Raw genomic sequence first — 10,764 nt, forward strand, 5'->3', positions numbered from 1 at the left:
CTCTGTAGATGTATCAGGTCAGCGTCTGGAAGCCATACAAGAATAAGGTCTTTGTCGAATTATTGCAAAAGGAGAGGTCAAGGTCAACCTGCGGTTTCAACAGTCACACATTTTTCTCATGTTTTACACCAATTAGCATATGGAGATTTCATTAAAACTATCAAAAGTTTGTGTTTCAGCCTGTAAAATGCTGAAAATTGAGTTTCAAATGCCCTCCAAACTCCTTTAAAACTTGCCTCAATCAAATGAGGTTATATCCCCTTGTCAAGCTTTAACTTGGCTGATTATTAGAATATTATCCTATCAAGTTCAAATATGCCGTGTAATTGCGGTTTGTTATTGTGATAGTAATGAGCCTAAAATATTTTCTTAACTTACATTCCACAATGTTATCAATTGTTGTAGCTTCAAATGCATATGCTTGCCTGATTTGGTGGTAGATGGTGGCGCCACAGCTAATAGAACATGCTCTTGTGGTACCCAGCAGATGTCATCTTGCTGTGGCCATGTGAAATTGTTTGTTGAGCCTTTGCACATGAATCTCACATTAACACAAACGTTCTCTCGATCATAGCCAATTGCCATCCCCATATACCATCGACCATCATATATACAGGCCAGATATTGTCCAGGTTGAGGTGTTAAGGTATTGCTGGTAACATGTGAGTCATCAGTCTTCCCAACTTTGTATTCTTGTAGCATACATTTTTCATCAACCAGTGGTGAAAGTTTGCAAACTTCAATGGCTGTTCTACTGAGAAACAGTAGAACAGTAGAACAGTAGCTTGAAACAGTGCTGGTTCTGAAAACCAATGACTCGTTGTGCTGCCTTGAACCTTGGTTTTTAATTCGCTGCTTGTTCTGCGGCTTCTTCAGTGAGTACATAAAACACCTCCACCCCGGCAATGTTTTCTCTAGCATACTTGCACAGTGGTTTAGCACTGAGCAGTCTTTCTTTTCCTGACTTAACTAACTGCTTGGAGTGGCGGGTGGCCAGTCTCTTGACCACCCCACGAATCCCATCTCACGGACCTTTTTCATGTGAGATGGCAAAGAAGCTCCAAGATGCTGTAAGATTGAAATCAAGCTCATGGTAACATAAGTTGGCAAAGTTCTTGTAATTCTTGTATTGGGCGCCAGATCCATCACTGAAATAATTCACATGAGTCACTTGAGGTAGGTTTTTTTAATGAATCTGATGAGCGTTCTCTGGAATGTATGTATACAATCTAAAATGCGTTATCCGGATTGTACGCTTTGGATTGTAACCGAAAAGTGCTGCAGAAATTGTTTGCGATGTATTGGGTCACATAATCAGATTACGACTTGCCGATTAGACCAAACCAAAAGAAAACGGTAAAGTAGCAAGCATCTATATTTGATACGGTGTCTTCGGTAAAACCCGAAGTGTTTGTCATAAACCAGTTCTACGATAAGTTTTATATTGAGCTTTTTATTGGCCTTTCAATTCACATGAGAACATCACGTGACAAGACAATAACCAAATATCATGTCTACGTCCAAGAAATAAAGAGATTCCGTTTTTGAGCTTTTAAGAGCTTGTAATCACATTTCCACACATTTGGCACCTACACCGCAACAGAGTAAGACATGGTGAATCTTTTGATACCAAATAACTGTAATGTGAATTTTGTTGCAGGTCAACCTTTAAGTCAAGAAAAGAAAGACTGCTCAGTACTGAGCAACTGTACAAGTATGCTAAGGAAAACATTGCTGGGGTGGAGGTGTTTTATGTACCCACTGATGAAGCCGCAGATTAAGCAGCGATTTTGGAACCAAGGTTCTAATCAACACAACGAGTCATTGGTTGTCGGGAACAGCACTGGTTCAAGCCACTCAGTAGGAAAGCCATTGAATTTTGAAAACTTTCACCACTTGTTGAAAAAAATGTATGCTACAAAGATACAAAGTTGAGAAGACTGATGACTCACATGTTACCAACAATACCTTAACACCTCAACCTGGACAATATCTGGCCTGTATATATGATGGTCGGTAGTATATGGGGATGGCAATTGGCTATGATCAAGAGAACAATGATGTTAATGTGAGATTCATGTGCAAAGGCTCAACAAACAATTTCACATGATCAAAGCGGGAAGACATTTGCTGGGTACCACAAGAGCGTTTTTTTATTAGCAGTGGTGCCACCACCTACGACCAACTCAAGCAAAACATATGCATTTGAAGCTACAACAATTGATAACATTTAGGAATATATGTTAATAGAATAATTCAAGCTTCATTACTATCACAATCACAAACCAAAAGAAAACAGAAAATTTGATAATGAAAAGGATAATAATCAGCCAAGTTAAAGCTTGACAAGCGGGATCATCTCATTTAATTAAGGCGATTTAAAAAGGTGTTTGGAGGGCATTTGAAACTCAATTTTAAGCGGTTTACAGTATGAAACACAAACTTTAGATGGTTTTAATAAAATCTGCATATGTGAATTGGTGTAAACATGAGAAAAATGTGTGACTTTGTTGAAACCACAAGTTGACCTGGACCTCTACTTTTGCAGTATTTCGACTAAGACGTTAATCTTGCAGGTTTATGGCTTCTATACGTTGACCTGATGCATCTACAGAGAAGACGAGACTGGTGTTGGATAGCTGAGGCTTGGGGAAATTCAGAAATAATAACAGAAACAAAGGCAAATTATATGTTAGGAGCAATAATTGTTTTTGAATAGTCGCTAAAAAGCATTTTTGGTCATTTTCGGTCGGAGTTATCTCCCACATTATTCTTCTGAAAATTTTCATTCGTTTGCTTGTGTAAATATACAAATTGTGTGTAAACACAAAACAATCTATACCTCTCACTGGTATATTCTTGAATTTATAAGAGTCTAAAGTCAGCTAAATATGCTATGCCCTCAAACTCTGGCGAAAAATGGTTCAAGTTTCCCAAGTTTCATGATCAGATAACGACTAGATGATTAGACCAAGCTGAAACAAAACTGTAAAGTAGCGAGCATCTATATTTGATATGGGTTTCTCGATAAAACCCGAAGTGTTTGTCATAAACTAATGCTACAAGAACTTTTATATTGAGCCTTGTATTGGCCTTCAATTTCACGTGAGAACATCAGTTGTCAAAACAATAACCAAAAATGCTTGACTAGCCTACGTCAGTAAAATAAATTGATTCCAACCGGCGGCGATTAACTGTTCGATTTATAGCTTTTAAAAGCTTGCAATTACATTTACACATATTTTGCACCAACAACACAGCAGAGTAAGACATGGTCAATCTTTTGATACTATACACCTGTAATGCGAATTTCTTTTGTGCAAGTCAACCTTTACAGCTTTTGATTAAAAGCTCTTAAATTAAAAATTAGATTAAAATTCTTGTTATATATGTTGGATGAAATGTGGTGTACTCTTGCATGTGTGACACAATAGTTATGATATAGTTAACCAAAAAATTCACAGACGTCTAAAACCATCACTTTTTGTGAGATTTACAATGTAGCTCTCTGTTTTAAAGTTCATTGTATTACACGAGCTAATTATATTTATCAAAGCGTTTTCATAAAAAGATTAAAATGTTGATATCATCGAAAATGTTGCAACTCTTACTTACTATTTATTGAGTAGGACGTACAACTAATATTGATGTCATTATTTGGCAAATACTTCCTATAAACCTTTTAAAACCAATATTTTGAAATTGTCCATTGCATCAAGTTTTAAAAATCGTTATATAATCGTTATCTTTTCCTTCTTTTGACTTTCTGCATGTTGTTTTATGTGATTTGGCTGCAGGGATGTTTCAAAATTAAAATGGAGAATTTTTGATTGCATTGATAAAGTTCAGAAGAAAATGTTTACTCCAAAAAGATGTCAATCATTGCACTTCCTGTTCTTCCTCCAGTGATGTCATCGGCTATTGCAGCTAAGTTTCGGTGTTATGCATATTTATTGACGTACATATTATTTGTGTTTGCTTATGAGTGTTTAGATGCAAATTAGAATGTAAGCCTATCCTTAGATACACCGCTATAGCCAGTTTCAAATATTATAAAGATAGTTTGATTAGAATTAGTCCCACTGTTTTCCTTTAAATACTGTATGATCACGTGAGTATCCATTGATAACGTGACAGTATGTCTATTTTTATAAACAACTAGCATGACTATGGATGTAATTTTTGGAGAGGTCTGAGCACTTTTTTTGTGTGAGCATTGTAACTGGAATTGAGATTTGCTAATTTTAATCTTAAAACATCCTGTCTGCCAGAACACCAAAAACAACCAACAAAATTTCAAATGATGGAAAAACTTCAATACTTTTTGACCAACTATTTTTGAATTTGACAGGAAAAGAGTCCGTTAAGACATCAAAGCAAATGAACTATGTATTAAAATTGAGACTAAAATGTCACAAGCATCTTAATTACTGTTTAAACCGTATAATAATTGCTGACGTTTCCGGAAGCACAGCAAGCGTTATATTAAAGTGTAACAGGCAGCAAGGAGAACCACACGTTTTTAAAAAGCTTGTGAAAAATCATGGCAGCTTTGACTATCCATCATCAGTGGCCTCTAAGCACAAGTTGTCTTATCCTGCATATATGCACAGCTACAAGCAAGGTGCCTGGATGATTGTATTGGTAGTTCATTAGTACAGCCTTTTCATTAGCCTTTTCTCCATCAAATACAAACTCCAAGCAGTTCTACTTGTAAATGTATGAGAGTGTAAACTGATCAGTTTTTTTAAATATTTTTTACAAATGTTTGTTTGCATCTCCTTGCTGATTTTCTACCAATAGTACAAGATTGCTGGGACTGTTCTTGATCAGTGTGAAAACCTAATTTTCTCAGCTGTCGCTATCCTTGTGTTTTTCCTCTAGCTGTCTCTGGCAGTGATGTTTCATGAACAGGCTGAATTCTAAAAACTTTACCTCGGGAAATTATCAAAGCAGCAATTTATTTGTAAAAAATAATTTTTTCGTTGCAACTTTTCAATCTTTACCCAGTATGAAACCTTACCTATTACGCAACGTTTTTCCCAAACCTCCAACCATGGCTTAGAGCAGAGGGAGGCCTAGAATTCCTATTACAGAAAAACTGGTACCCTGTCAGTCTGGCACGCTGAATTTGTAAAATTATTACACATAGGCTATGGGCCGAGCAGGAAAGACAGTTCTAGAAAAGATGTTCCTTTGGCACCCCATTTCGGTGGCATTTTCTGCAGTGATTTAGACTAATTTTGGTATGGAGAGCTCAAAACTTAAGAGTTGCCGCAGCTGCCGTTCCCACTTCTATGATAAATTTGATAAAAAGAATATATTAGGATTTATCTCCCCTGTAAATTAAATTATTGCTATAGAAGCGTCAGATTAGCAACTTTTTATCATAATTATTTTGCTGTAATTTAGGATGTCATTGCTGAAGTCGAAATTTATCTTCCATCTATTTTCGAACATTCCATATCGTACTATTGTTACACCCACATGTAAACTATATACATGTATATATGAATATGTACATACATGTATGTAAATAATTGTATGGTTTAATAGCTTTATTTTACAAAAACTATTCAAAACACTATAATTATGTATTATAACCTGACACAGTTAGTTATGTTTTATTACCTGACACAGATGAATAATAGAAAATAATAAGATACAAGATAAGTGCATTCATTGTTTGAGCTTTGACATGATTTGTGTAGCTCACATACATGACTCTCAAAAAATTAACTTAATAAACCTTGACTAGTCACTGTCTAGAAAGCTGGAAAACACTTTTAAAGAGCCTGAATGGTCTGTTTCAAATAGTGTATGCTTCAAGTTGTCTGCAATCGCTACTAGATTCACAGAACATATGCCATCAGAGACGAATAACAGCAAAATTGAGCTTGTTATGAGAAAACACTGTGAGGTGAGTGAGTATTTCAGAAGTCGACCTTCAGCAAGTAATGAAAGGACTCTGGGAATCATTTAAGTTTCAAAGCGACTTTATTCTCTCTGTGAGACCTACACACGCAGACTCTATGGCCAAGGAGATAGCACCCAAGAAAATGGTACAGACTTCAACTGACTAACAGACTGGCTGTTTGTGTCTAGGTCTAAACCAGTCAGTCCCTCCCTTCAATCGCTGAAAAACCATGTGCATTGTGTCAATTATGTAGCAGCTATACATACATGTATATGGAAAGGGTCAACAACACAACTTGCCAAAGCACAATTTCCTTCTTTACATCGGTGGATACTGGGTAAGGAAATTGATGAGTATGCAGTAAAGTGTCATACCAGAATTATCGCCCCACCTGAAATTCTACAAGCTGTTCTATGGGAGTGTCAAAATCCAGGTTCCGAGGGAACTGATGTGCCAGTATCATGGCAGAGCTGCCTTACACAGAGCTTTACACATGCATGCACTGAAACAAAACTGTAGCAGGAGTAGCAGAAGATGCCGATAGTGAGGAAAATGATTAAGAACTAATTATATTGAACAAATAGTTAGGATATGCGATATTTTGAAATATCCCAGCTCGTTTTGTAAGACTGCTGATATTAGCTGTTAATAATACCACTAATAATAATGCTAATAATAATCACCAATAATTATATTCTATGATTCATCAGTTTCAGGTTATAAAACATAATTAAAGAGGTTTTGAATTTTTTTTGTAAAATAAAGCTATTAACCATACAACTATACACACATTTACATATACGTATACGTATATACATGTATATAGTTTACATGTGGTTGTAACAATCGTAAGATATAGAAAGTTAGAAAGTAGATAGAAGATGAATTTTGACTTCACCAATGACAGCCTAAATTGCAGCAAAATAAATATTATAAAAAGTTGCAAATCTGATGCTTCTATGGAAAGAATCTTATTTACAGGGGTGATAAATCCTAAAATAAAATTTTATCAAATTTCTTTCAGAATTGGGAATGACAGCTGTGGCAACTGTTCAGTTTTGAATTATTCATACCAAAATTAGTCTGAATCACTGCAGAAATTGCCACTGAAAGGGGGTGCCAACGGAGATGCAAGAATAAACTGCCTTGGCCCACTGCCTAACATAGCTGCAAGGTGGTTAAGCTGAGCCGTTTTTTAGTGTTAGTTGTTAGTGTGCACAGCTGCTCAGCCAAAGATTTGAGTTCAATTTCCCATGCAATGTTTTTCCTAACCTCTATATCTAGCTTTAGACATATGGACAGACACTGCTATTATTTATATTATTAGTGTCATTCTAAAAACTGTCTTCACAACCGGGTGGCTGGTAGGAGGTGAGCCAAGGCCTTAGCCTGATGATTTTGACTTTAACGAGTCATTTTACTGAATAGTCTTCCTTAAAATCTGACCAGCTCCTAGCAGCACTGTTTTCTGAGTTGTTTGAAAGACTATTGAACACTGACCTCAATGAGATATGACACAAGCTGGCTGAATAATGTATCAATCACTCCAATCTCTACATACATTATATTACTTTCGGTTGAAAATTCTACAGCCTTCGACGCTCCAATCTTGCACTTTGTACATCTCCTTTATATATTTCCTTCTTCTTTTTACTCTGGCATCACATAGGATGGTTATACAACTAATCTGACAATCTGTTGTTTCTTTTTTGATCAGTACTAAACCTTTCACTTTGTCATTCTCAGACACTGGCTCTACCCTATGGTTATACTATTATGCTGTGTGTGGTATGCCATGCTTCTTACAGATACTCCAGTAATCTGCTGAGGCCACTTGATCAAGTCAGAGGTTGTATTCAGTTTGTGCAATCTTTGAGCACTTGTTTACAATATGGCTGTTTCACCCTTTGTCTTACACAACCTGCACTTAGTTACCATTCCTGGAATTGGTTTGCAGTGCTTAGTCTTGCGCTGCTGTTATTAGACACTCTGCCTCTTTCTTAAGGCCTCTTTTTGTCATCCTCTTTTGTGTCCCCTACTGTCTGATTGCTTGTTTTCATTTGTTATAGTTCATTCATCAGTCTTGGTGTTCATTATCTAGCATAGCACCTTCTAGTTTTTTTTTCGAAATTCTATCTTACATGTCTTATTCATTGTTAGTTATCAGTTTATTTAAAATATGTATATGTATGTAATATGTATTTTTTCAGACTGCGGCTTTCATACTTTACAATTATCATTGTATTGCTATTACTAGTACCCATGGCAGTCCGCTGTACTTTGAGGGATGGTCATGCGTGTTGATAAAGTGCAGAGAATAATTACATCCACAATTATTCTACCCTTAAAGAAGACAGCTCATTATTGCATGTGTTAGGGTAGTCGACTCTTAAGCTGTATGCCACCAGTAGCCAAACCAATAAAAATAGTTTTTTTAATCTCTGCCCCTAGCTTCAGAGGCACAGACAAAATTGTTGCGTACTATAGAAATTATTGACTACTGTCTGCTCTGTTTGATGTTTGCCTATTAAAACCGGTAAAAAAGGAAAGCCTGAACCTGTTCTTCATTAGATGAAGTAATTCGCTTAACCACTCTCCGCTTTGTGAGGTAGCATTTTATTGACAAACAGCAATGTTTTATTCAATACAATTATATAAATATAAAATGCTAGTAGAAACAAAAAAATTTTCTTTGTAACTATTGATGCATTGTTGTAATGATAGCCAATGAACTAAGATAAAATAACTGAATTTTTGCTGCCTTCATCACAAAATTAGCTGCAAGCGATTCTTACAGTATGTTTGTAATAATGTAGCCAGAACAGTGTAAGCTTTTTACTTAGTAGCATGCCTAATGGCCTGTTCATGGTTTTCCAAACACTTGTTATGAAGTCAATTAACACTTTGATGCCGTATTGGCTGTGGGCCAAGACAGTTTATTTTGCGTTTCCATTGGCACCGTTTTTCAGTGGAAATTTTTGCAGTGATTTAGACTAATTATTGTATAGATAATTCAAAGCTGAAAAAGTGCCGTAGCTGTCATTTCCACTTCTATGAGAGATCTGGCAAAAATGACATTTTAGGATTTATCTCCCCTGTAAATACGATTTCTTCCATAGAAGCATCAAATTTGCTATTTTTATCTAAATTATCTTGCAGTGATTAAGAATACCAGGGGAGAAGTCAAAATTAACATTCTATCTATTGTTGAACATTCCATATCCTACGATTGTTACATGCACACTAAAACTATATACATGTACATACGTATATGTACATGGATATATAACTGTATAGATTAATAGCTTCATTTTACAATACGAAATAAAAACATTATAATAATATTATGTTTTATAAACTGACACTGATGAATCATAGAAAATAATAAAAACACATTGTGAATACTTTGTATGTGTTTGAATAATGATGTCTCTACTTTTGTAGAATATATCTTTTAAATTTATTTGGTATTATATCGTTTTTGTAATTAAGTATCAATATGTTGTTGATTTCTTAACATTAATAGCAAAAGATGATTTTTTTAGCGTAGTTCTGCATGATCATACTATATTTGCATAAATTTGTTTCTGTTTGCTATTTATTTTTAGCACTGTTGTGAAGTAATAAAATACAAACTATTTTAATTGGTTTTAATGCATTTACAACTTTTTGGATAAAAATGTTAAGTAAACCAGCTGTTTTAGTACCTACCATTCAGTTCCTTCTTGCCATGACAATAACCAGTCAGCCAACATCCACATTTGCAAACTATATTTGTTGTACAATAAATAAAATGCTATGAGTTTTTTATATTGAAGAAAAGTAGCCAATTTACACATAAGTTCAAAAGATAGACCACAATCATCGAAATCAAATCATCAGTTTTAAAGGTTTATATTCAAAAAATAACTTCTTGCTAATTCAATTCATAATTGGTTTGTTTATTATTCACATCACATAAAACTTTGATTTCATGCTTGATAAAAACCTGCCTATAAAAGCTCAGCTGGCAGCCATCAGTTGTGCATTTTATTGCAAAATTTGGGGTAAGGAGACTTAACTCTTAAGTGTGTACAGATTTTACCTATGAATTCATTAATTTTAGACACAGATCCTTGAGGAGACAACTCCAAGTTCAAAACTACCTCTAACGAATTTAAAAATATATCCTCGATAGGAGGCAAAAATGTTCCGCCTCCTATTATCAATTTGCTATACACATTTTAGATAATTTTTATATATACGAAGGCCTCTTATTAGGGGGCCTCCCATCCTACATATTTTGAGTATATATATATATATATATATATATATATATATATATATATATATATATATATATATATATATATATACATGTATATTATTTTATGTATATATTATATATTATGTATATTGTTGCTTAATAAAAATCTAATGACTAAATAACATGAAATAACTTTGAATGAGTATTAAATTAAATAAAGGTTTTTTTATAATAGTTTTTAACCACTGGTTGTTATTCGTAGTATATTGTTCGTATGCAATGGCTGGTATGTGTTTTTATGTTATTACTTGATTACAGATGCTGAGAGTGAAGTGTATTGGTTGACTACACCAAAATATGATAATTGATAACTGGCAATGATCCATTTCTAAATGATAACTTTATCATTAATGGATGTACAGTAAGTTTTATTCAAAAAAGAAAAAGTTTTTCAGTCCTAATGGACCTAGTACCAAAGGAGTGGTGTTTTGCAAAATGACTCATTAAAAGCCTACATAGTTAATATCTTTAAACTTTACTTGTATATTTAATGGCTTTCAAAATCATTTACCATAGTTTTGTAATTATGCTATTTTTGCTT

This window comes from Watersipora subatra, chromosome 9, assembly GCF_963576615.1.
Source record: "Watersipora subatra chromosome 9, tzWatSuba1.1, whole genome shotgun sequence".
In the NCBI taxonomy this organism is placed as follows: Eukaryota; Metazoa; Bryozoa; class Gymnolaemata; order Cheilostomatida; family Watersiporidae; genus Watersipora; species Watersipora subatra.